We start from the raw sequence: 26487 nt of genomic DNA, 5'->3' as shown, positions 1-26487 counted from the left end.
TTTTAGTAGAGACAGGGTCTCACTTTGTTGCCCAGGCTGTTCTCAAACTCCTGAGCTCAAGTGATCCCCCCGCCTCGGCCTCCCAAAATGCTGGGATTGCAGCTGTGAGGCACCACGCCTGGCCCCAACCAGTAATTCTTAGGTAAGAGAGAGAGGTGCACCAGGGATGCTGGTAGGAAAAGGAATTCAAGTCCTACTAATAATATAATATTAATGCTCTCACAGATCTAAGAGAGCTCCTAATCAACATTTTATTTTCATTTTGGGGGTATTTGAGGCCCTAAAAGGAAAAATGAAAAGCTATTTGAAGTCTTGGCCAATAACTTCAATGATCCATTCTCTTCAATCAGAACCAGTGCTTGGCCACTAGAGAAAAAGTACATACAGTTACAAATTGATGGTCAAGTTGCCAACTGCCATTTATTGGGAAGTATCAATATGGTACTTCTGTCTCTGAGCTCACCATACTGGCTACTGGCACCATTTAGCTCATGAGTCAAGTTATGGTTCTACCTGACTAGTTATTTCACTGTTTTCTGAACATTTTTCTCATCCTTCGCTCTCTCACAGAATAATTTTCCTTGCTTCCAGTCCAAAATGAAGCAAAAATTAAGCCTCAAAGAAACTGTTTACCTCTGTGAGACAGTGTAGTGAATTCTTATAATTTTAAGTTGCCTCAGTATCCATTTTGAATACAAGTTTAAGTTTCTCATACCAAGAGCAGCAATCAGTTACCCTTGACACAGTTTCAAGTTCCACACGACACACAAATGGCTCAAGCTAGTGGCCAGAGATAAAACTTAGAGGCATCCCTCCTTCCTAGCAGTCTAGACCCCTCGTTTTCTGCACCTCCTGTAAATAGACTTTTAGGCATTTGCCTGCGCACTTAAAGTGACCCACACCCTATTTCCTTATATATACGGCTAGTTGTCATGTGTTGTCTCTTTCTCTTCCTGAATTTTCATTTCTGCCTCCCATGACCCATGACCTGGGGCCAGAAGACTGCCCTGTGAACTCATTGAGCACTCCCTGCCCAGAATCTGTAAGTAAAAATCTTTGAGGTTGTTTCCTATTGGTGGTGGTGGTACATTGAATTTGTGTCTTCCACCTGAAGAACTAGGAATTGTCCTAGGCTAGATTTTCCCCAAGATATTGGGGAGAACACAAGATCAGGCCCCCAGCACCACAGCGATGCCTAGGCAGGCATAAACTGGCCACAGGTCAGACAAGAGCCACAAGGGCATCTGCCAACATAAACAAGTTTCCTGCATGAGAGACCCCTGGATCACATGTTGGACAACTAGGTATTAGGCCACCCACCAGGCAAAAGAAGTATCCTGTGAAAGGAATGCTGTGAATACCCATGTGCAGCCCCCCTTTATTTCCCATTAGGGTAGGGTTGCTAGTCGCTCTGGTACTAAAACCTCAGTTTAGTTGGGGCCTCTCAAAACAGAGAGGAAGATTTTAAAATTCTCAGATGCATACTCGTCACAATATAATCTCAGAGTCCTTGAGATTAGATAATTCTGAGATTGGGGGAAGGAAAAAGAGAAGATGGAAAAGTGATTTTGATAAGAGAAGGTAGGAGGGACTGGATAGGATTCCTTTAACTGGGAAGCAGAAAAAGCAACTTTCATTAGGGGCCAGGGAGCAAATGGTAGAAACACAGAACAAGCTACAACACAGAACAAACACAGAACCACCTTGAGTGTGGACACCACATCAGATGAATAACCTGCCCATTGACATTACTAGGCATGGTTAGCACCAGTCAACATGAATTGATGGGACAGAGAGAGGGATGTTTGTCACCTTGATGGAGAAAGGGTCATGATGGAAAAACCTGGCAATGTGGGAGCAAACAACTGATTGCAATTCCCCTGAGAGTGGTGCGGGAATGACATACCAACACCATCCCATGTAATACGGCCTGCTTTCTTTTTCTCCTTCTTTTCTATTGTGAGTGGGAGAGCAGTGTCATCCCCTGTGTATCTCCAGCCATCCATTAGAGCTTCTCATGTATAGCAGGCACTTGAAGTAATTTGTTCAATGACAAAGCCAATATATGAATTAATTTGTCCAAATTAATACAGTGAGTTTAATAATCTGACTAGGACCAAAAGCCAGGGCCTCAATTGAAGTCCAGTAGTTCTTCCAAATGTTTTCTGTCTTAACATATGCACAGAAGGATGGATGAATAAAACAGATAAAGGACAGAACTCTGATGGGAGGAGGGGTTACACAGAGCACAGTTTTAAATGCACGTTTTTATTCTGAGTACTGATTCTGCCCAAGTAACAATGCCGTTCCTCTAAGTCAGTAACTGTGGCTTCCAGGAAGTATAACTGCTTGAGCACAGGACATTATTATTCAATTTACATCGACCAAGCAGAGACTGCCTGATGACATTGAAGATAGACGGTATTTGTGGCTTTGAGACTAATGATTTGAGTTTTTCTCCTAGTTTAGGTTTGTGTCCTTACGAGCATGTCAGAGCTGTGGTCAAATCTAAGTAGCTCCAATATCAGAGAGTAGAAGTAAGTTTTCCTTGAGTATTACAACAATGCCAGCCGGCCGCTGTGTTCAATTCCCAAAAATGAAAGAAATATTGGAGACCATCTTGTCTAGTGGTTTTCAGCTGAAGGTGATTGTTCTCTTCCAGAAGCCACTTGGCAATCTCTGGCGACATTTTTGATTGATAATTAGCTTGTCTTAGTGTGGACTGGTACAACACATTACCATAGACTGGATGGTTTAAACAATAAAAATGTATTTCTCATAGTTCTGGAGGCTGGAAAATCCAAGATCAGGCTTCCAGCATTGTTGGGTTCTCGGGAGGGCCTTCTTCCTGGTTTGCCGATTGCCATCTTCTTGCTGTGTCTTCACAAGGCAGAGAGCAGAGAGAGAGGAAGCAAGGCACCAATCTCATTATGAGAGTTCCACCCTCATGACCTAATCATCTCCCAAAAGCCTCATCTCCAAACACCATCACATTAGGGATTAGGGTTTCAACATATGAATTTAGGGGGAACACAGACTTTCAGTCTATAGCGCAGAGGATGCTCCTGGCATGTAGTGAGTAGTGGCCAGGGCTGCTGCTAAGTATCCCCCCATACACAGAACATCCTCCTGCTATAAAGAATTATCTGTCCCAAAATGTCAATAGTATTGCGGTCAAAAAGAACTTCTAATTCAGTTCATATTTTTCCCAAAGTAGAATTCGTCTACAGTGACCTTGATATGGAATTTTCCAGCTTCTGGTTGAATATGTCCAGAGATTTAGTACTAGCTCACTCTTTCACTACTGAATGCTAGCTTAGTTGCTTGTTTTTGGTGCCCCAGAATGCTGAATGCATATTATCACATTGTTTCATAATTACATGATTTTTGTGTCTCATCTATTACAGGATGAGCTCCTTGAAAAGCTAATCATATTTCATACTCATCTTTGCATTATCAGCTTCTGCATAATGCTTGGTACTGAAAATATTACTTAATAACTATTCGGTGAATAAACAAATGAAAGATAAGAAGTCTTTCATTTTAAGTTACATCCTATCTTTGGACTGGAAATCTCATGCTTATGTTCTACCCATTGAAAGTTTTCTCTTGGACTGGAGATGGAAGAGACAGACCACTTGTTGCACCACTCTATCTTGCCCTTTGCCTCAAGGCTGTCCTTGTGAGTTTGGGAACTATACATATTCTTAGTTTGCACTTTTCTCTCATTGGAAGTAAAACTTTCCATAAAAGTGCCAAAACTGGGGGCAAATGGAAAGCATTTTATCATCAACAAGTTTAATTTGCTGAGTGCTTTGCATTAAAATCATTGAAGTGAGTTGGGCTGGACAATTCCCAAACTCTATTGCCAAACCGAGAGGCACTTTCTCATCCTTCCTTTAAATGGCGATGAGCCATTGGATCGCTGAACTTGGACCTATATTGGAAGGAAGAAGAGAGCATGAAAACCAATTTTCCCATGGGGTTGAAAAGGCCAGAGTGACTGACCATACTTTTCTAACTCTAGTTTAAAGTCTGTAAATAATAATGTAACTCACATTTGTAAAGAGCTTATATAAGCCTTAGACATCTGTCCTATCTTTTTTAAAGAAAATATGGGAGAAAACAATTTCTTCTATTAAAACACTAATATATTGTGGCACAGAATGCAACACTGGCATGATATTTTAAGATAGAATTATCTTCAAAGAAACTCTGCATTCGTGACGGGGTGCTTAGAGCTATATTTCTGGACCATTCTCTCACTTATGTTTGTAAGTGAAGTTAATGGAAAATTTGACATGATCTAGCACACATTTTCTCTTTTAATTTCACAGTTCATCTTTTTCCTTTTTCTGGAATTTTCTTTTACCCTCTCTCATTCATTCTTCAAACACACTCTTATTCTCTAAAGCTCAACTCAAAAGTCACTTTCTCTTTGAAGATTTATTTGATTCCCCAAGCACTGGCTCCCTTTTCCAGGTTTCACCTGCTTATATTCAACCACTTCTCAAACTATGTTGTAATAGGCTGCTTACATATCCTTCTTTCCTGATAGACAGGGTTCTCCTAAAGGAAGGGGATCATATTTTGTCTTCTACTTCTTTTATAGCATCCTTTCTATAGAAACAACCTGCAACAACTTAACCTTGTAATTTGGCCATAGTGAGAAACTTCTTTCTCAATATTCCCAAGACACTCTGATCATATTTATTTCTGATTTGTTTCTTTCGATTAATTAATTTTTACTTGATCAATATACATTTACTGAGGTTCTAGTGTTAACTAGGCCCTGTGGATGGTTATACAAATAATAAAGGACTGAAATATATGAAGCACCTCCCCTGTGCCAAACACCATGCTAGCATTTAATAAATATCTTCTTATTTAATTCCTACCACACCATGAGAGGTACTATTGTTACTAGTTTGCAGATAAGGAAACTAATGTCTATGTATTTAAGTCACTTGTTCAGGGTCACAGAGATGATATTTATATTTTATGGAAGTTTTAATTTAACTGAGACAATATAACATGCACACACATGACACACAAACACAAGTACTTTTTTGGGAAAGAGTTATTTTTTATGTGCCGAAGCTGAAGCGTAGTAAAATGAACAGAAGTTTTGGGTTGTGTATCATGGTCTGTAACCCAATAGCGCATGACTAAATACCGGATACAATCTGGTTTTCTTTCTACATCCATTCTCCATCAGAATACTCCCATCCCTGTGCCTCCTCATGGGTTCTGTGAGGCTGATCTCCAAGCACTGCATCTCTCAGGCTGTCCTGCTATCTGTTTTCTGTTGGGTTTGGGGAATAGGAAGCATCAGAGAAAGGTAAAGAATTCAAGGTATTCCTTCACCTTCCCCTAACTTCTTACAAACTACTGGGCCAGGCCTTAAAGAACTCTCTTCTCTTGGGAGCTGGGTGGGAGAGTGTGGCTCTCTTATAAGCATAACTTTTACCAAGTTCTTATAATAGCTTTCTCCCCTTGTCCTTTCAGGCATGAGGGTGTTAATACTTCTTATATAGAAACTTTCAGGAGCAGAGTACCTTCATTCAACTGTCTTCACATAGCCCACTGAGTGTGCCATCTATGTTGAGACAGAGACTGACACACCTTTGTCTGAGCCTCAATAGTCTCATCTGTTAAATGGGTATAGTAACATGTAATTCAGAGAAATTTTGCGAAGATAAACAATATATGTTAAAAGTACTTCGAAAACTTAAAAGTACCAACATTTGTAATCATAAACTTATTTTTCAGTTCTATAGAATTCATACTTTCATTTATCAAATATCTACTGAGGACCAATTATGAGTAAGACCCTATGCTAAATGCTGAGGAACTCTGTTGAGCAGAGATTTAATTAGAGGGGAAGAGACTCCTTTAGGGTAAGTGAGGGAGGAGGGAACTCAATAAAAATAAAGAGATGACCAGGTCCTTAAAGAATAGTATATTTTATAGGTGAAGTTGGGGAAGGGGGGATAAGGCATACTAGGGGAAGGGAAATGTGTGTGGGAATGTTTAGAGGTAGGGGAGAGAAAGGCATATTTGTCATGAGTGAGTAAACCATTTTCATGGGGGATAAGGCTGGGAATGCAGTGATTTTCAAGGTCTTTGTAAAGAGTAATTGCATCCTCTAGGATGAATAAGAGGAAAATGAATTCCAATATATCTTAATATCTTTTTCCCACTGTGGCATTTGCCCTGTGAAAAGCTCTGCATTGAAAAATAAGTGATCCAGTGGGATTTGGATGTCTTTACAGCATGATTCGATTGATTGTACTAATGGATTTTGCAGCAGATTGGATATTAAAATGGTCAAGAAATGATTTGATTGAAAATCACTAATTTCGACCAACTGATACCTTTGTCAACAAACATTCATTGAACTTCTACTATGTAATATGCTCTTGGGCCCCAAGGAGGTTAAAAAGCAAACAAACAAACAAACAAAACCCAAAACTAAAGAAAAAACCAACCATTCATCGAAGTTCATCGACATGGGATCCTCCACATGCCCTTGCTTCTGCAATTCCCTGACATATGCTCTTAGAATCAAGCACAGGACATGAAACATATTTGGTAGATACACAATAGAAGTATGTGTACACAATAGAAACATATTTGGTTTATACACAATAGAAGTACATAATTTTTCCCTTTTAATCTAATACATAAATGAATGCCTCACTTAAGATATAATCTGGAGCAGAGCTACCCAATAGAACTTCTCTGTGATAAAAAAAAATGTTCCACTTTAGTGCTGTCCAACAAGGGAGTAACTGGCTACATAGGGCTATTGAGAACTTGAAACAATGCAATTGAGGACTGAATTTTAAATTCTACTGAATATTTAATACAAATTTAAATTTAAACAGCCGCATTTTATTAGTGGCTGCTGTATTGAACAGTACAAGTCTAGAGAGAAGTGTTTTATAAATAGCAAATAAAACTCTTTCTGCCTGTCTTCATAACACTCCACAGTTGCTGAAACTCTTTTCCAACCAGTCTAATTGCTATGTTTGAGCTATAATGTGGAGTGAGGTTCTAGGAAATCTCCAATCACTCCTATCCTGTTGTTCCACGTTTAAAGTTCTGTTTAATCCATCTTTACTTATCTCTGTCCTGAAATGGTGAAATGGGGGTAGCAGAAGATGATTTCCCAATTGTAGTCATTGTGATTTCTTGCATGTATTTACACCTGCTGCTATTAAAATACCACTGCCTTATTTAGTAGCCCCTGTAGTCATTCTAACTAATCACAAAAAGGCTTGGTTAGCCTTTAGGTGTGCTCAGACATAGTTGCTGGGTGACTAGGCAAATGAACAAAAAGTTCAAAAGTTCAAAACAAAAAGTTCAAAGCCTTTTCAAAGTAAGCATCATAACATTATGCAACCTCAAACTGCCCACCATTGACACATCTCAGGGTCAGAACCTGTATTGCACTGAAGCAAGCCTCAAGAAATATAGGGAAAAGATATTATGTATCTAGTTTTTCTAGCCTTATTAAACTAGTTTGTGGTTCTCTGCATATTCCACATTTTTCCATGTGACTACTTCTGCGCAAATTCTGTTTCTCTAGGCAGGGATACCCCTCATCTCCTTGGTTGACTGACAGACTTCAGTTTGGGTTGTGCTTCAAGAACCAGCACAAATGACACCTCCTTTATTCAGTTATTTACCTGAATTCCCACAATAGAGTGAAATTTGCACATACCTTAATCAGAACAAATGGATTTCTGTAGATATTCCTTGGATTTGTTATGGATTTATGCTTGTGCATCATGAGCCTATTGAAGGTATGGGCTGTGTTCTGTTAATCTTTTTTTTCCCAATACTTATCAAACAGCTAAATAATGATTCATTCAAAGTTCATGGACAGAATAGATTGCAAGTTAGTTGTTGTTTCTATGTATTTATACAGTAATGAGTGATTGAAGTAATCCAGAAGAGATAGTCCCCAAATGTTTGGGTCATACACTAGAATATATTATATGATTTAAAAAATTTTGCCTTTTAAAATGTATTTTGTTGGGGATAATATTACAATTTCTTCATTGGTAAGTAATAATACCTCGAGTCTCAAAGCTTTGAGCTCCAACTAATTTGATTAACCAGAAATACAGCTTTATTACTTACCCTTCTACAACTACCTGCCGTAGATTCTTACATTCAATTATTCTGGCTGGGTATTGCAGAGGAGACACGATTTTCTTTTTTATTTATTTATTTTTTTATTTTATTATTATTATACTTCAAGTTTTAGGGTACATGTGCACAATGTGCAGGTTAGTTACATATGTATACATGTGACATGCTGGTGTGCTGCACCCATTAACTCGTCGTTTAGCATTAGGTATATCTCCTAAAGCTATCCCTCCCCCCTCCCCCCACCCCACAGCAGTCCCCAGAGTGTGATGTTCCCCTTCCTGTGTCCATGTGTTCTCATTGTTCAATTCCCACCTATGAGTGAGAACATGCGGTGTTTGGTTTTTTGTTCTTGTGATAGTTTACTGAGAATGATGATTTCCAGTTTCATCCATGTCCCTACAAAGGACATGAACTCATCATATTTATGGCTGCATAGTATTCCATGGTGTATATGTGCCACATTTTTTTAATCCAGTCTATCATTGTTGGACATTTGGGTTGGTTCCAAGTCTTTGCTATTGTGAATAGTGCCGCAATAAACACACCTGTGCATGTGTCTTTATAGCAGCATGATTTATAGTCCTTTGGGTATATACCCAGTAATGGAATGGCTGGGTCAAATGGTATTTCTAGTTCTAGATCCCTGAGGAATCGCCACACTGACTTCCACAATGGTTGAACTAGTTTACAGACCAACAGTGTAAAAGTGTTCCTATTTCTCCACATCCTCTCCAGCACCTGTTGTTTCCTGACTTTTTAATGATTGCCATTCTAACTGGTGTGAGATGGTATTTCATTGTGGTTTTGATTTGCATTTCTCTGATGGCCAGTGATGGTGAGCATTTTTTCGTGTGTTTTTTGGCTGCATAAATGTCTTCTTTTGAGAAGTGTCTGTTCATGTCCTTCGCCCACTTTCCCACGATTTTCCATATAAAAAATCTACTACTAAAATGTAAATTCCATAAGAACAGATATTCTCTTTTTTGAGTTTTGATTGCTGACAAAAATCCATGATCTAGAACAGTACTTTGTACCTCTTAATCACTCAATACATAGCTTGTATTAAAATTAATTAATAAATATAACCAAAGTTTTCTGTATCTTTACAACTTTTCATTCCACCATCCTCTACAGTCACCATACCCTTTTTGGAATGGAGAGCCAGCTCTTCCATTATCATGCTGCCACTCACAAATTGCTGCCTATGTCTTGGCCTGGGCCCTTCCTGACCTCCTCTAGACAACGGCACCCCATCTCTCTCAGGCAAGTGTTCATCCTCTTCTTACTTCTCCCCTGCATCTACCTCTGGGATTCCTTCACTGGGTCAACTCTTTCCATTTCACAAGGCCAGCTCTTCCAGTGGGGGCTTCTAAAATAGAGCTGATGTGCCCTAGTGACACTGTTTTCCTCTTCAAATGAGTCGTCTTCCCAGAATACACAGGTGACTCAAGTTAATGGTGGTAAGGGATGCTCTAGATGTGAGCATGCTCGAACGGAATCTGCTAGTGTAAGTGAAACCACAGCTGTCTCCAACAGTCAGTTTCCTTCTGCCAGGCTACTTCTCTTAGTGTGATTTTTCTCTCAGGAAACTTAATTTATTCTCCATCAGTTCAGCTGTCTTCACAAAGCCCCAGTTTAGTGTACAGCTATGGGTCTGGATTTAAGCTGTCTTTCATGAGGCTCCAGGGCCACATGCAAATCAAAACATGTGTTCGGATATCTGTTTGTGTTCTTTCCAAGTTTGGCCTTCTCAAAGAATTCAGGTTATCCCAAGTGTGGCTCATGGAGTAAAAGCATGCAGGGAGGTGAAATTGAAAGCCTTTGTAGGTGCTTAGTAAGAAAACCCATTATGTGGGCTGAGTTCAGAATTGGAGCGGCATGGGACCCATTACATTCCCCATTATAGTTTGTCATGAACCAAAGTCCAGAAATTAGAAGACAAGTTTACTGGATAGAAGCTTTCTACAATAGTGCCCAGAAATTTGCTGGGCTATTAGTCACTTAGGAGTCTTCAAAATACAAACACATTTCTGGGATGTACTAGGATCTCTTCATAGTTATGGAGCTTTATAGGTATCTCCCCATCCCCTGTGCTTTGGGAGCCTGGTCACAGAATGCCTCTAGGGTGGTGCCTCTTAACTCATACATATGGAACACATAGAAAATAATAATGCTTAATGTTTACATAGCACACTGGAATGAAGGAACACAGTAGGCTGCCCTGAAGCAACCACCCAAGGGGCCTTCAGCCACTCCAGAATCAATATGGCTTCCCAGCTTGCTGAGAGGATTAGTCATAAATGACACTGCATAGGCCCACTAGGGAAACTTTGGTTTAAGGAAAGTGTGACCTAACTCAACCCCCCAGCTACTAAATATCAGATCTGAATAAAGCCACATTAGCTTCTTAGATCTGTATTCCCTGAATATTTCCTTAAAGAGAATGGAAGACAGTTGGAAAATAGTGGATGGAAGGTCACTCCAAAGTGAAGTGTTTTCCATGGATACATCCACAAAAAGATAATTTGCATGAAGATAAATATATAATTGGAACTTATATGATAATACCTTATTTTAATAAGTGTTGCTCAAAAATCTTCAAGTTCGAACTCCTTACCTTGGTATTCAAAGTTCTCCATGTTGGTGACTATTTTTCTAAACGTATCTCTTTCTTTTCCTTTTTAAATACCCTAAATTCCAGCTAAAAGAGCTTTCATGTATTTACCAATGGAATTTTGGTAGTCTTCAACAAATGTTTTGTTTTATGCTCAAACTTATTTCACTTCCTACATTGCTCATCCTTCAAATTTCATTGTTCTCATTGAGGATTTTCTGATTTCTCCAGCCAGAAATCATCTCTCTGTCTTTTGAACTATTACAATCTCTTTTCTGGGCCTGTATTCTACTTAGCACATACTATGTTGTATTATAGCTATTTGCACATGATCTGGTCAGTCAGAATCAAACAGGCTTAGGTTTAAATTTAGTATTTTCCGCTTTTTAGATGGATGACCTTGTAAATTTCCTGAGCTGTAATTTCTTACTCTTACATATGTTAAGTATAAAAATATCTACCATGCTGTAAACCATTGGCAAAATGGCCTCAATTTTCAAACCTATATCTTTGCTCTTTGCACTGTGACTTTGTAGCTCATTCATCAATAGGCAGAGTCTGTTTCCCTACTCCCTGAATTTAAACTGTTCTTGAGATTTGCTTTAGCCAACAGAATATGACAGATGTGAAAGGTTCCAGTTCTGAACATAGGCCCCTAGAGTCAAGAGACCTTGTGGACTCCCATTTGCTCTCCTAGAATCATGTTCAACTGTCATGTGAACAAGCCAAGGCTACCTTCCTAAAGCATGAGAGACCACATGGAGCAGAGATGAGCTGTCTCAATTGAGGATATTGTAGATCAGCCAGATCCCAGCTAATTCACCAGCCAATGTATGAGGGAACATAGCTGAAATGAGAAGAATCATCCACTATATATATGTATGTATGAATATACATACATATATATGTATGAATATACATACATATATATGTATGAATATACATACATATATGTATGAATATACATACATATATATGTATGAATATACATACATATATGTATGAATATACATATATATGTATGAATATACATATATGTATGAATATACATATATATGTATGAATATACATATATGTATGAATATACATACATATATGTATGAATATACATACATATATGTATGAATATACATATATATTTATGAATATACATGTATATGTATGAATATACATGTATATGTATGAATATACATATATATGTATGAATATACATATATATGTATGAATATACATATGTATGAATATACATATATATGAATATACATATATGTATGAATATACATATATATGAATATACATATATGTATGAATATACATATATATGAATATACATATATGTATGAATATACATATATATGAATATACATATATGTATGAATATACATATATGTATGTATATACATATATATGTATGTATATACATATGTATGTATGTATATACATATATATGTATGTATGTATATACATATGTATGTATATACATATATATGTATGTATGTATATACATATATATGTATGTATATACATATATATGTATGTATGTATATACATATATGTATGTATGTATATACATATATATGTATATACATATATGTATGTATGTATATACATATATATGTATATATATTCTTATGCAAGCTAAAGTTTGGGAACCACCAACTAAAACAACCATATGTATGTATGTATGTATGTATGTATATACATATACCTACATGCATGCATACAAAGTCCAATATATATATTGGACTTACGAAGTATGCAAACTTGCATACATACTACAAAGTCCAATATATATGTTGGACTTTCAGTCCTCTCTCTGTGTGTATACACACACACACACACGTGTGCGCACACGCACGCACGCGTCTGTAAACACATACATACATACATACGGCTTTTTTAAGTTGGTGGTTTCCAAACTTTAGCTTGCATCAGAATCACTTTGGGTGTTTGTTACAATAGACCAATGAGCTCCCAGAATTTCTGATTTAAAGGTCTCACATGGAAGTTCCTAAATTTGCGCTTCCAGTAAGTTCCCACGTGATGCTGATGCAGGTGGTCCGGGTACCACATTTTGAGAATGACTGTTTTAAGCTGCTAGGTTTTTAAGTAGTTTGTTAATATGGCAAAAGCTACTTGATAAATAGGGATATCTTGAAGTTTAGTAATTACAAATTTAAATTTGTAATTTAGTAGACACTCAATAAATCTTATTATTGTTATCTGTTTTATCTCCTCAAGTAGCCTATAAGTTCCTCATGGAAAGGACTATTACACAGGTGAGTGCATCCTACTCTTATTATCAATTTGCAGTACTTGCATGTTGCAAACATATCTTTCAGTCCATTATATTCCATAAATAGCAAGCAGGTGTCATATACAATCGCTGTGCTCTTTATCACTATTATGTCCTCAGTCATGATTTGGAGACATTTCCTAAAGATAATTTAACACTATTTGATCAATTGTAAAATTCGTTCTTGCATCTATGTGTTTATAAACTTCTTTTAAAAAGAAGTCACAGAGGGTTAACGTTTTATAAAGTGGTGGCTGAAGATGTGTAGTGCTACAGTAGCTTAAGGAGTTGAGGATTCTGGCAAGGAAGTAGCCGAATAATCACCTAGGAAAAGAAAGAGAACTAAGGAGAGAATTAATAGACTGGAAAGAAATGGAAAGATTAATAAATTGGCATTCTCTATAAGGTCTAAAGACAACTGTAGTGGTTATAAAGTGTAAGAAAAGATAAAAGGAGTGAGGTATTGTCAGAATGTAAACTGAGAATTTAAGACTTTGAGGGTGAACTTATTGAATGATGCCTAGGAATATGTGTTTTTAAAATATCAAATGATTCTGCTATGCAACAAGTTTGGTAATGAATATTCTACAATATTATGCTCTTTACTGTCATCAAAATTCATGAAGACAAAGTAGATGATATCTACTTCTGCAAGGGCTGAAGAACTGATGCTGAGAACTTTACCCATTACATCATTCAACGTTTCTTACAAAATCTCATGTAAAAAGCTTCTTTCCAATGTAGTGACAGAAAAAAAAGACACACTGGTCTTTCCTGAAGGATTGCTATATTTTTTCCTTTATGATATTGAAGTTTATAAAATTCACCATTGTTACCTCTTCCTCCTGGCTGCCAAGAAGCCAAGAACTAAGCCCGAGGCTTAGCCATTTCTAGATTGTGTTAAGTACTCTCAAAGCCCCTTGTGAATACCTCTATATGACCATTTACACATTATATTTAAGTTATTCATTTAATATATTTTTCATAATTTTACTGTAAGCTCCTAAAAGCAGAAAATGTATCTTTTACATCAGTTCATCTATAGTAACTAGCCTGGTGCCTTGTATGCTGTAGGTTTTAGGAAAATTTTTGCTAAATTATAAACCAAATGGTGGTAATTATAAAGCTAATGGTCACTAGGTTTTCTGTTCCCTTCTTTCATGTGTTTTAATTTTATATTTTCACTTATTGATCTTATTGTACATGATTCACTGTTACATATTAGGAGAAAATTCTTTTCTCTCCATTCCTTATATTTTCTTTCAGGTGGAGATAGCCCTGTTAGTCTTATACTTCTGGCTTCTTTCTGTGAGTTTACTCAATATATCCTAAGGGAGGGTGAGCAACTCATTTGATTGGTAAATCTGGGGAGAATAAACCAGACATGCTCAGCCCAAATCCTCCGTTTTTCTATTTTCACCTTTTAGGTCAGTTAGCTCTGGGTTTCTTTGATGAATTCCTTTTTATTCATTTATTCACACAGATCTAGTTTGGCCTCAGAAACCTCAACTCCCTTTGTAAATACATGTCTCACTTTTTCATTTCCCAGTATTTTAGTTTATCCACTGTTATTTCCAGAACAAGAACATGTTTGCTGAATCCCCCATTTTCTCTTCACCTACAAAACGCCCTTCAATTACCTAATCTGCTGCTATAGCTCTTGCACTGTTTTTGAGCCAGACTATTTCCCAACAATAAAACATCACAAATATGATTCTTCTATGAATTTTTTGTTTTGGATTTGTGGTAATTTTTCCTGCTTTCTCCATACAAGCAGAACTTGCATCTCTAAACTGATAGTAGCCTACATTTCTTCTAAATTGCTCATTAATTTATCATTGAAATAAATAAATTTTATTTCAAAGGATGAAGCCACACTGGATCTCCAATATTCATAAGCATAATTGGCAGTTGTTACAATGTAGAGCCTCAAAGATAATGTAAAATTAGACAAGACATGCAACTCTAGACTAGCCTTGGCTTGGTTCCAAGTGAAGGTCAATATTTATTATCTGAAGGCCTAAAATATCTCAGAATGGTATACAAACCTAGTTTACAAGCATGTTACATGGTATGAAACTAATCATTCTTCCAATGTTTGAATGTAGTGTGCAAAAGACCTATTAAATAAAAGGCAGCAAGAAAAATAAATGAAAATAGTCTGAATCAAAGATTTTGTGATCCCAGACTCAACACAATGGTCTTTTGGGAGTCCTTTAAACAGTATTTTCCTTTATATTAATAGTTCAAGTTCTTAAACAATTAGTCAGCAGATAGGGGCCAAAACATATTGCCTCCCTTCTTTACTTTGATAAGACTAAGTTAGAGAATGTAGTTTATACATGGGAAGTAAACCTTCAATATTGATCCAGATTACATAGATTAACCCAGCTAGTTACAGTCATAGCCAAAAGTCTACAGGTCTTCTCTAATGGGACTGTCTCTCATTAAAATATGGCATATCAGAGCAGGGGAGAATGTATGCCTTTCTACGTGCCCCACGAAGAAAAATGGAGGAGCTGCACTGAGCATGACTAGTTCATGCTTCCAAATTTGCGTATTATAAATGCATATGTGTCTTTCTATTTTCCCTGCAATAGAGTTTGTAGAGAGAGAGAGTTCAAAAGCATTAGAGGAACTGAGTCCACATTACTGAGGTCAGTCAATAAGCTTAATACAATAAATTTGAATGAATAAAAGGAAGAACAAGATAATTGAGATCTCACTGGAAAAATGTATATTCAGGTAGAAAAATTGTTGTAGAATTGCTAGGTATCACCCTTAAAATAGTGTTTTAAGCACCAAAATTTTTAAAAAGTATTATCTTTAGGGGTTGTGGCTAAATTTACTTTTCAACACCTCTACTAAGCTCTAGGCCTGCCTGAGAGTAGCTGAACAGTAGCAGTATGGTCAGTATGCACCCACACCAAGCAGTGCTCACACGATTATAAATTTAGAATTGTGCAATGAAGTACCACGGTATTACAAGAATAATGACAATAGGGGCTCACATTTAAGAGCCCCCTTCCTGTGTGCCACAAATGTGCTAAGTGATTACATATTACCATGTTTGATCTTCAAAATAATTCTATGAGTTAGATATCAATATTCCTATCTATAATTAGGGAAAACAACGCTAAGCAACATACCACAGCTCATAAAGCTGAAAGCAGCAAAGTCAGTATTTGACCCCAGATTGACTGACTATGAACCCTGTGTTCTTTTGCATATGCCAAAGTAAACACATCTGTAAATATTATGGGACTGGATTACGAGAACTCTAGGACCTTCTGACTTTCTATGTTTCTGTGGCCCGACAGTGTGAAAAGCTCCTGCTAGTTAAACGCTACCCCAGATCATCGTTTTTCTTCTTTCCTCTTTTCATTCTTTTCTGTTTCTCTTCTATTTGAGAGTTCCAATGGGTTAATTGGAAAGATCTTGCATAAATACAGTAAAAGTCATTATGAGGTTATCCAAAGGACAAAATGGGGAGGGAAGGTATGGTACAAGTGGAAAATTGTTGTAAGTTTGAATTACAACGTGGTTGGATCTGCTCAGGGCTTAGCAGAGGAAGACATTATATTGCTAGGACATTGCTAGGTTTTACTTTAAGTTTACTTTAAATTCTAAGATACAAAGAAGGCTTTAACTTAAAAATGGAAGATAAATATTTCACAAATATGTTCTTATATCTCATAATTTGAAAGATTAATCTCTGAAGAAACTATGGAGAGTACTGATCATCATCATCGTAAGAAATATTCCTGGCAATTCTTAAAACACAGTTGTATTTCCCCAGTTTAAGTAGTATTACGCTGGAAAGAGGAGCTGGACTTTCAATGTAAATATTTGTATTTTACTGTGTAAAATAGGATATATTGGTTGGTCTCTCTGAGCATCAACTTCTTCATCTATTCAAAAGTCCAAAATCAAATCCATTTTACAAATATTGTGAGTGAGCAAGAAATAATAATGCAGATTTAAGTGCCTAGCTCAAGGATGGACCTCTAGCAGATATTAACAAATGATGGATTATATTTAAATCAATAGAGATATATTATTACATTTTCTTCAAAATCCCAGATAACTTTCTTGACAATTGTCATAATCTTGTAAAAGGCTTAAGATAATTTCTATTTATTCAATTATGCATTTACCAACTGTTTTAGGGTGCCTACAGTTTGCCAGGTGCTGTGTTAGGCTCTACAGAGGTAGAAATTAAAGGAATGTTTTCAGTTTGCTTATGATCAAGTAGGGAAGAGACAAGAAAATAGATAATTACAAACATCATCATGAAACATTGTAGGGTAGATGAAATGTCCCATAAAGGACTCCTAACTGTAAAATAAAAATAATCCTATATCTAACCAGATTGGTCCATGGAGTTCTTTCGCAACTCGTTAACTTTCTACTTTTCAACAAATCACTTTGCTCTGATATGTGGCTCTGATTCTTATAAGTTGAAGATATTTGTAGTATTGAAATGCACACTGGACTTGGGAACAAAATAACTAAATTTCAGATCTGGGTTTGTCATTTAGCCATTGCCTGATTGGGCAAGTCAAGATACATATATGAATGTTAATTCTCCCCTCTGTGTATGTGTTTATCCCTGTGTGTATATGAATTAAACAACAGAATTTTTCATTTTTATGTAACACTGCAAAATAACTAATCAAATGGTTTAGCAATTGTAAAAAGAGCAAGAAAAATCTAGATTTTTCCACACATAGCAACTAAACTAAATGATCACTGAAAGTCACAAGTTGAATATATGCAGCATTATTTAATGCCAAATGAGGGCCTGCCTCTGCCTCCTGCATCCAGTGAGGTTTCAGGAAGGGAGGGCTAATATGAGTTATGTATATTGACACCCCTACAGTTTGCATAGCTCTCTGACCATACATCCCTCCCCTACTGAGTTCAAATAAAGTTTCAAAATCATTTTCTCAATGCTTTTGCTCTAGGTAGTCACTACCAATCTATCAGAGTTGGCTCTCAAGTTGAAACTTACTTGTCATTCCAGATTCATAATCAGACTGTGACAAAGAGTCTCTCTGGCATGGCTTCTGATGCCTTTTTTAAATTAATTAATGCTTGGAATGTTGAAGTCAGCTAGAGGAAATATCAAGAACAGGAAGATGTCACACATTCATTCCAAAAACTTTCAGAAATTCATATAATTAAATGCATACTATGACCAAAGCACTTGGTGTCTACAAGTTTCCTTGTAGCTACTGAGTTGCATCTACAAGCTTCCTCAGTTCTCTGTGAGTTTTCATGATAACTCCTGCTATCTATAGCCATCTGCATCTGTCTTTCTAATATATAGGGGGGAAAGTCACTCTTAATAGCTTAGTCTTTGAGACTACATTTTGTATATCGTAAATTTTGCATATTGACTTTATGTTACATATGTTTAGGCTCGTTAACATTTATTTTTAGGCATTTCATATTGTTGATGTTATTGTAATTGTATCATTTTTATTTTAATTTCCATTATTTGTGGCTAGTGCATTAGTCAGTTTGGGCTATCATAATAAGATACCATACACTACGTGGCTTAAATAATGGAAATTTATTTACTCACAGTTCTGGAAGGTAGAAGTCCAAAATCAAGGTGCTAGCAGGATTAGTGTCTGGTGAGGCTTTTTTTTTTTTTTCCTGGCTTAAAGATGGCCACCTTCTCACTGTGTCCTCATGTGGCCTTTCCTCAGTGTACTCATGAGGGGGGAGGGGAAGAGATATCCCTCTGGTATCTCTTCCTCTTCTTATAAGGACACCTGTTCTATTGGAGTAAGGCCAATTACGACCTCACTTAAACTTTATTACCCCAAGCACCCCTTTCTCCAAATACAGCCACATTGAAGGCCAGGGTTTCAATATATGAGTTTTAAGGGGACGCAATTCAATCCATAACAGCTGGTATACAAAAATAAAATTACTTCTTATATGCAGTAGTCCTCCTTTCCTCATAGGTTTGCTTTCCTCAGTTTCAGTTAGATGTGATCAACCTTGGTCTGAAAATAGGTGCATATAGTAACAACAGGATAGTTAGAGAGAGAGAGGGTCACATTCACATGACTTTTATTACAGTATATTACAATATATTGGCATAATTGTTCTATTTTATTATTAATTATTGCTGTTAATCTTTTACTCTGCACAATTCACTAAATTTCATCGTATGTATGTTTAGGAAAATATATTAGGCAGGGCACGGTGGCTCAAGCCTGTGATCCCAGCACTTTAGGAGGCCGAGATGGGTGGATCACCTGAGTTCAGGAGTTTGAGACCAGCCTGGCCAACATGACGAAACCACGTCTCTACTAAAAATACAAAAATTAGCCTGGCATGGTGGCAGGTGCCTGTAATCCCAGCTACTCAGGAGGCTGAGGCTGGAGAATCACTTGAATCCGGGAGGTGGAGTTTGGAATAAGCCAAGATCACACCACTGCACTCCAGCCTAGGAGACAGAGCGAAACTCCGTCTCAAAAAAAAAAAAAAAAAAAAAAAAAAGGAAAAATATGTTGTATATTTAGGGTTTAGTACTATTCATGATTGTAGGCATCCACTTGGGGTTTTGAAACTTATCCCCTGCAAATAAGAGGAAACTATTGTTTTTGACTTGATATCATGAAGCCTTGCTAAACATGCATATTAGTTTTAGTAGCATTTTTGTAGATTACTTAGAATTTTTTGCTTAGACAACCAGGCTGTCTGCAAATAGAGTTTTGCTTCTTTCTCTTCAATCTGAATGGGTTTCATTTCTTTTCTGACCTTCTTGCATTGGCTAATACCTTCACAGGACATTGAAGTGGTGAGATTGGACAGCCTTACACTTGAGCTTAAGAAAAAAGCTTCAGTTTTTCCCCACCAAGTGTGATGTTAGCAGAAGGTTTTTCAAGATGCCCTTAATCAGGTTGAAGTTGAGGAAAATCCCATTGATTATTAGTATGCCAGGAATTGTTAATAAGCTCCTTGAAGACACTTTGTCTCTTTCTCTTCATAATAATTGCACCAAGCAATCTCTTGCACATAGTAGGCATTCAATAAATATATTATGAATTATATTGAGAGGAAATTGATGAAATTGAATATTCATTTGAAGAATCTAAAAGGGAAATATATTTTTGAAAAAACAAAGTCTGGACACATGACTCAACACATAGTCATTTTTTGCCTCATGATGAAAAGAATGCTTTATTTCTGTAATTTTTATTTGGTGCAGAGCTAGATATACAAGATTCGTGTGTGTATGTGTGTGTGTGTGTGAGAGAGAGATTGTCTTGTAAATGTAATTGCACTAAGTGAATTGCATAAAGACTATTGCATTCTAGAAATGCAAAATAATATCAACAGACTGAATGAAACAATGGTATCAAAGACCACAATATATAACTTACCTATTCATAATCCAGTCCATCATATAATAATAACCTACATATAACCATCCATATTTAATCTGGTCCTTTTAGAATTTTGAAATGCTCTCTAGAATTGCCTTTTTTTCTACTTCAATGAGAAATATGTGTGATTTGTTCAGCTGCTGTCTCTCTGCCTTCCCCACCCCCAGCACTGTGCAACACAGCCCCTTCTCTCAGCTGGCAAGCACAGGCCCCAGATGCCAAGCTGTGGAAGATATTTATCTGCTGCATCTGGTTCCTTAGCAGATTCGACAGGCCTCTGTGCTGGCAGCTTCAGAAATGCCTTTGGGCTTGTCACATGTTGAAAACTCCCAACTGGCTGTCTGAATTGGCAACCATGCTTTGGCTCACTGGAAAGAAGAGAGAAATGGTGCTTTTTGTCCATCTACTGATAACCTCTCATGTAAGTGACCATTGGCTTCTGATCTGAAAAAGTACGTTCCCAAATGGCAGTGCAGACTTTGGGGCTTAATTTCATCCTCCTGATACAAACTCACAAGTAGTATATGACTGAGTTATGTTTCCTTGGCCAGAGAGGAAATCCCTAGCAATTTGGACCTCAGCATGTCTATCCTGAAATTAAATTCAGAAAGCGTCAGCATTTTAGAATTGGCATTTTAAAATTAAGCGTCAGCTAATCCATCCCCTTTATTTATCTGATGAAGAAACTCAGGCTCTGAAAGGCGAAGGGATTTGGCCAGGGTACACAGCAAGCAGGACAAAGGACGAGATTCACCCTGGGTGAATACTGGGAGTGGGGAAATACGAAAGCAAAAAGGAGCAGATATTTCTGTTTGGAGAAGCTGTGGAGAAGGAACCCTTTGGAGACTTGCATGGCAGGCTGTAGCAGAGCAGCGAGCCTGCAGACAGGGACACTTATGCCCTAAGGCTGATGCTGCCACATCCAAGCTAAGTGACCTTATGTAAGTGACCTAACCTCTAGGCCTGAGTTCCAACACCTGAAAACAAGAAGGAGTTAACCATAGTTCCTAAGTTATTTGATTGTTCTGAGGATGAAATTAGATCACGCATAATGTACCTTACAAGGCTATGCTCATTTTTTTCAGTAAATGTTTATTGAGAACTTACCATGTGGTAGACATTATTCAAAAGACTTGATAAATAATGATTCTCAATCATTTGGGACATGAAATCAGTAAATGAGGGCCGACCTGTAAAACCAGGACAAGAGAGTGAATTTCCAGAGTGGTTTCATGTCGAGAGGCACGCAGACAGCGAGTGTGTTCTTACACATACACACAATGAATCTACGGCCGCAGTATTTGTTCTAATTCCCTGAGCTGCAGTGAGCTCTGGATTCCAGCAGGGGACATCCATAGCCCAGACAAGGGAAACTGGGGCCAGCTCAGCCTTAGAGGTGATGAATGAAAATGATAAATCACTCAGACATGAGCCTGAGACTGGCCTGTTCTGATACTCATTCCATAAAGACGAAAGTTCTGGAAGGGATGACCCTCACAGGCTTCGTTAGCTCTGAGTTTGTAGAATGTCAATGAATTTCAAGTTCTCTTAATCCTGAATTTGCAAGCTGAGGTCCCGTGGAGTTTTGTCCATGTTAAAGGGACATAATTCCTTTCTCCCCGGGGCAGATCAAAGGAACCAGGTTTTGATGACTCACAGCTCACACAAGGTCATCCTGGGAAAACAGATCCTGAGAAGTACTGCAGAGCTTGTGAAGTACTGCACTGGCTGGTGTCTGGATTCTAGAGTTTATGATCTGCTCCAAAGCCAGAGAGGTGATGACTAGAAGGTAGATATGAATTGGGGGCAGTAGTGTGCTGATAAATATTTAACAACCAGCTCCCTGGGGGAAAAATATGTGCATATGTACATGTACATAAGTTTATTATACATATCACTCATATACAGGACAAGTAGCACACAATTTACATGTTATATATATAAAATATACAATAATCTTTTTTATAAATTCCATATAGCTAATTGATTCTCATAGAATACATTAGTTAATTTCTGTTGAACTCTTGTATTCATGGCCAAGTTATTATTGCAATCCAACCATTATTTGACAACATCAGCCTGCAAATAAACGTTTAAATACTGTCTGGTTCAGCAAAAATGTCTCTTACTTCACTGATCAACAAGTGTGATTGTGAAATGAATGGTGCTTGATATTTTCATTTATGTTAACAGGGAGCAAAAAAGTGAATGGACAAAGGCATATATTAAAACTTCACTTGTTTGTTAATGGTATCAGCCGAATCTTTGTTAAATTCACTAATAGTGTTAGATCCACTAATACTGAAAAATATTTCCTGTTATTTATGTTGTTTATGACTCAATAGTCACAGACAGAATACAGCATTATTAACCTACCAAGTCTAGCGAAATCATCAAAACAATACATCAAGCCCTGACTTACAGCATTTGCCAATTTTCATGGTATAAATATTTCCACCATGGTTGATTTCAAAATCAAGGTAATGTCATTGAACACGAAATTGAAAAGAGATTCATAGTAGTATATCATTACATAATGTTTCTACCATATGCTTAAAATCGACATAAATAACCTCAAAAACTTAATAAAACATAGTAAATTAATTATGAAGTTATGGATTTTAAAATGTTTTCATTGTTACATATTTGTATATACTTGTGGGGTACATGTGTAGAAAGTGATGGATTTTATTTACTTTCTTATTCACAAAACCTAGAGAATAATCGTTCTTATTTTAAAAATATCTACCTTACATAGTGTTTAAAACACAGTAACATTTGTTGCATAATAATTATAATTATAAAGGAGGGGAGAAAAACAAGAGCCAGGTGAGCATTTAAAAAACAACTTTATCTAAAATGTTAAAAAAATTATGGAGCAATTATCATATACAAGTCACTGTGCTAAAACCTTTATATGAATTAAATCATATAATCATCACATTGATTATAAGGGGCATATATTATTTCCCCCAGATGAGAGTCTCTATCTAACAGATTAGAGTATAAGTCTCAGCGGAGTAAAGTGACTTGCTCAAGTACATCCAGCTAGCAAATAGTAAGGCCAGGATAAGAAAACAATCTGACTTTAAGGATTGTGCAACAAACAAGATATCAGCAGTTAACAAAATGTTGGTCTGGAAAAATAAAATAAAATAGTAATTGGTCTGGGAGGAAGCCTGAACTTGAAAGTGACATCTACCCTTGGTTCTGCTGTATGAATTTGAACAAATCATATCACTTATCTGAACTTGCTACATAAATAAAGCTGGATTTTTGTGAGTCTATGAAATGTACCCCATTCCATTTTAAAGCTGTGATGCTAGGGGCAGAATGGATTGCTAAGGAAGATGGTGTGATCTGGCTGCTAGTAACATCACAAATAACAACAGCTCATATGATGGAATGATATTTGGAATTAACCACTGTGTCCAATTCTTATTTACCATATCTCCCTTGGTAGGGTAAATAAGAAGAATTACCATTCTTCCTGTATTCCTCATCCCAAAGCAAGTTTTTAGATCAGAAGCAGAGTACCATATGAGAAATTTTTTGTTGTTCAATTTAAAGATCTATGGTCAAGGTGTTAGGAGCAAGAGATCTGTTCCTTCCCTTGACTATCTGAAGGTTCCACAGTAAAGCTGATAATCAGGCAGAGATAGAGTCTACAAAGGGAGAATGCTGACTCATTGGGAGCAAATGTCCTGCAGCTGCTGGTGCCAGGGAGCAGCACAAGGCCATGGAAGGGCTTTCTGGGATAGCAGATTTTCTGTTTGAGAAAGCACTGTACATCGCTTGGAAAATTAGGTGATCCTTCTCACTGTAGCCTGACAAGGATGACCTGCTGACTATATCTAGATCATTGCCCATTGCCCAGCAACATGTCAGTTCCCTGTCTCTCCATCCCATGGAGAGTTTTCCACCCATTTTCAATGGTCCAGAGCACTGTTAAGCCTCTGGAATCTGTTGTGGGGCCCTGGACATAGAAGGATGAGTCTTGCTAGGGCAAAGGAGAACTGGACCAGAGAAACTGAAGCTCTATTAGGAGCTCAGACACTGGTGGGACACATCTCCCACCCTCCTCTTATCTAGCACTCTGTGCACTCATATTATACACATCCCTTGAGATGTATTTGATCCCATAGGGACTCTGGACATACCTCTATCACAGCACTTTTTACTTTATGTGCTTTCTTCCCATAGAATGTGGGTTAGTTCAGAGAACTATTTGTGTCTTACTTCATGTTGTATCTGTAGAACTCAGTATAGTGACTAGAATAAAGAAGGTGCTGAAAGAAAATAACAAAACTGTAGAATGAATGAATAAACTCTAAGGGGAAGGAAGTATTAATAGGATACTCGGTTAACAGATGAGGAAATTGAAGCCCAAAGAAGATGTGAATTGCCCCACAGTGGCTAATTTGAGTCAAAGAATGTCCAGAATCTCAAATATATGATTCCCTTTCCAATACTCATTTTTTAACACACTGTTAACTCAGTGAGTTGAGGTCAGTTAAATCATTCTAATTTATACTCTTATTTTTACTTCACAAGTTTCTCAATTCTGAAGTATGGCAGAATTTGACAAGTTTTTTTTTTTTAATGATTAGGCTGAACCCATAATTTTTAGACAAGAATTCTGGAAACCAGATGGAGAAAGCTATTCAACAAAGATGAATAAAAAGATTTAAATAGTTGTTTTTTGCTTTGTTTTGTTTTGTTTTGCCAAGAATGTGCGTAGGTGGCTTGAGGATGGGCACCGGTGAGTGTGGGCAGGCAGGGCTTGTGCACATGCACATGTGTGTGTGGTGTGTGTGTACCTTGGGTTATTAGAAAAAGAAAGTATGGGGTACGGCAGTTGGTACTTCTATTCTTCCAGGCCCGTGAAAAATCTTTTGATCAAGATAAAATGCTCCAGTTATTAGTCCTTGAAGCTCAACAAATAGCCCTCTCCATTCTAATTTTAAATCACAACATGTCTGTTGTGAATCTAGGCTCATGTTCCTGTATCTGCAGATGCACTTGAGAATTCATTTACCATGTCTTCATGTTTCTAAAAAGGTCGACATTTAAACTCTTCTGGACAGAGGAGAAAAACTATTATCTTAAAGTACTTCCAAGGATGAGTCCATGGGAAAAAAATGGTGTCTACAAATTCCTTGCGTCTCAATATCTATAACCATGCCAAGCAATTCTCTTTTATTTGTTAAAATGTTGACTGAAGGCCTGTATAGCAGAAAGTGGCATGGAAGACAGATTGGGGTTTCTCTGGTGTTTGAAGACAATGCTGCACATCCCAGGTCAGTCATTTAGTTGGCTGTGTTATGACCCTGACCAGGATGTTTCCATTCTTTGAGCCAAAAAATTCATACTTGGATGAAAAAAATAGTAATAATATCTAACATTTATTGGGTTCCTTCTTGACCTAAACATTATGCTAGCCTTTCTACATTTTATTTAATCCCCATCCCAAGCCTACGAAGTCGTTAAAATCCTCACCATTTTATATATGAAGAAACTGAAGAGTTTGACTCACTTACCCAAAGTCACATAGTAAGTTACAAGCCCAGACCTTGCTCCAAGTTCTCTCTGGCTGCAGGATTCTAGTATTTATTCTTACCACATTTCAATACTAGTCTAGAATGTCAGACTGCAGACTCTAAGCAACATGTTTAAGTGTGTTGAAGAAAGTGTCCACAGGCATTCAAACAGGAAAACTGTAATTGGCTATCTGTGTGTTTTTAAAAATTAGATAAATTATTTGAGTGTTAATTCCTTATGTGCATAACATTTAATGATATCTATCTCATAAAGCTGAAGGGTTAAATGAGAAAATAGGCAAATGCCTAATTTATAATATTTCATAATATATAATTCCTGTGCATATTCTAAGTTCCAAATATTGCATTTTGGTGTATTTATTTTGGTCACCCTGTCACTAGAACTAGAGAATAAAAGTTGTCCAGGAACTAAGGCCACTGCTTCCAACCTCTTCTCTCCAGCCT

At 37.1% G+C, this 26487-nt stretch overlaps 1 long non-coding RNA gene across 1 annotated transcript in view; it reads right to left on the bottom strand.

Annotated features, from left to right (window-relative positions):
* Positions 1-23244, bottom strand: part of LOC117981443 (uncharacterized) — a 31866-nt gene extending 8622 nt beyond the window's left edge. The window contains exons 1-3 of the long non-coding RNA XR_004672974.3: positions 21590-23244; positions 19019-19093; positions 18088-18188 (exon numbers count right to left, since the gene is read on the bottom strand). This is a non-coding gene — a long non-coding RNA (uncharacterized LOC117981443). The remainder of the gene's footprint in view (positions 1-18087; positions 18189-19018; positions 19094-21589) is intronic.
* Between the last annotated feature and the right edge of the window lie 3243 nt (positions 23245-26487).

Source organism: Pan paniscus, chromosome 1 (genome assembly GCF_029289425.2).
Source record: "Pan paniscus chromosome 1, NHGRI_mPanPan1-v2.0_pri, whole genome shotgun sequence".
In the NCBI taxonomy this organism is placed as follows: Eukaryota; Metazoa; Chordata; class Mammalia; order Primates; family Hominidae; genus Pan; species Pan paniscus.
This window is presented reverse-complemented; position numbering and strand designations above follow the sequence as displayed.